The sequence below is a fragment of the Camelus ferus genome, chromosome 29, assembly GCF_009834535.1.
Source record: "Camelus ferus isolate YT-003-E chromosome 29, BCGSAC_Cfer_1.0, whole genome shotgun sequence".
NCBI classification, from domain to species: Eukaryota; Metazoa; Chordata; class Mammalia; order Artiodactyla; family Camelidae; genus Camelus; species Camelus ferus.
Genome location: NC_045724.1, coordinates 20,848,198 through 20,850,518, shown reverse-complemented (window position 1 = coordinate 20,850,518; position 2,321 = coordinate 20,848,198).

The window sequence follows — 2,321 nt, the reverse complement described above, 5'->3', positions numbered from 1 at the left end:
CATTCAATTCTCTGTCACATTGTATATATTTACATACAACATAGAATTATGAATGCCAAGTTATTCTCAAAAATTACTCACACTTTTTATACTTCTACCTTAAATGTGGCATTTCAGAAGTCTTTCTTGTCACTTGTTCTCTTAAAATTCCCATTTTCACTTACACATGTATTTTTCATGTGCACGTGAAGGCTTTACAATTTCTGTCCGGCGTTTCCTTCAGCCCTGCATCTCCAGCTGCTTCTTAAACCATCCACGCACGGCACATCTAGCAAAATCAATACCGCTTTTAGCTCCTCCTACGAGCCAAGCACTCTGCTAGGCCCTGCTAAGATAAAACGAGGAATTAAGCAGAGCCCTGTCTTCTGTGAATCTCTAATAACCACATACAAAGAGCGTTCATAAGGCGCAGTGATAAACAGTGGATGGGTTCAACGACGCAGGCTCAGATTTGGGAGCGAGAGACCTTGACTTTTACTGGGGGGGGGGGGGGGTTGGGAAATCCCATGGGACAAGGAGGATGGAACAGGGTCAGCCTCTGACAGACACAGGAAAGGGGAGGGGGAGGAGAAGGGAGGAGCCTTAGAAGAACGAGGCTGAAAAACCAGCGCGGCCTGAGGAACAGGGCGGGAAAGGAGAGCTGCCACCGCGGCCGCGCCCCCTCGACGTGCCCCAGGCAGAGCGGGCGGAGGCCGAGCAGCCGCAGCGGAGGCGCGGGAGGCAGGCAGGCGCGCTCCACCGCAGGGGCTTTGAGCGCCACGTGGGAGAACGCCACGGGAAGGCATGGAAGGTTGCGTGTATGTTAGGAAGGCATTCTGAGGACAGAGGGAAGGACGGATTTGAGACAGATTGTAGACAGAGGGAGACGGTCAACAGGACATGGAGGTGACCTTCAAAAGCACTGTAGGGGCTGCGAGACTTGAGTTTAAAGAGCAGCTCTACACATTCTAGCTGTGTGATCTCGGGCAGCTCATTAACCTCTCTGCGTGCCATCCTTCAGTCTGTAACGTGGGACTAAGAGAACGGGTCTCAGTGTAAGTGAGACTATATACAATGGCCATCACATCTGTGCCTGGCATACACTTAGTAAGCGTTCCAAAATTTCAGCTAAGAGTTGAAATTACTCATTGGGATAGCTACAGTTTTTGATAGATTCGATTCACTACGGGACCTATTGATTCATCCAGTTATTTATTCAATCAGTAAATTATTCAGCATCTACTTTGGCCAGTTACCTTCGAGGAACTGAAAATATAATTGTAAACATAAAGTTTCTGACTTCGTGGAGACTACGTTCCACTGAAGAGAGTCAAACCGCAAATAAACACACGAGTAAGAGTATGTTGGGCGGTGATGGGTACAACAGACCATATGTGCTGGTTTGCCCGGAAATGCTCTGGGGTATGTGTCACCTGTATTGGTCACTAATTGTGCCTCCTTTCAGTCATGTAAATGTCTTTTGGGGCTGGTAAATTACACGGTCACCCCAGGTAGAGAGGATGATTAGGCAGGGCAAGGGAGGAGGGATGTGGCACAGGCCTGGGGTGGGGGCTGTTATTTTATAATGGTTAGTCAGGGAAGGTCTCACTGTTAAAACATCTTTTAAGCAGAGAGGGAGGAAGTGAGCAGTGTAAATATCTGAGAAAAGGAAGTTCCAGGCAAGTGCAAAGACCCTGAGGTGAGAGGGTGCTTGGCATGATCAAAGATCAGTAAGGAGATTGGCATGGCTGGAGATGGTGAACGAGGTGAAGGATAGCAGGAGAGGAGGTCAGAGCCACCCTGTCACCTATGTCCTTGGGGACCAAGGTCAATAGAGAGTGACTTTGGCTTTAATCTGAGTGAATTTGGAGCCAATGGGAAATTTGTGCAGAAGAGTGACGCGAATGAACACAGTTTTAAAGAATGACCTTGTACTACGTAGGATGGCAGGGGTGGAAGAGGAGAGATGAATTAGGACGGTGTTGCAACAGTCAAGGCAAGAGATGACGGTGACAGGGAGCAGGGTGGTAGCAGCAGACCAGGTTAAACTCTGCATACTTTGAGAGTATAACTGACAGAATTTGCTATGGATTGAATGTGGGGTGAAGAGAAAGAGAGGATGTAAGAATGACTCCAAGACCTTGGGCCTGAGCACCTGGAAGAAGGGATTTGCCATTTAGAGAGATGGCAAAGATGGTGGGACGGGCAAGCGTGTTGACAAAGGAGGAGGGAAATTGGGAGTTTGATTTGATTAGCTCTCTGTCTCTATTAGGGATTCAAGGGGAAGTAGAAAGTATGCAGTTGGATATGTGAGTTTGGAGTTCAGGAGAAGTCTGGGCTGG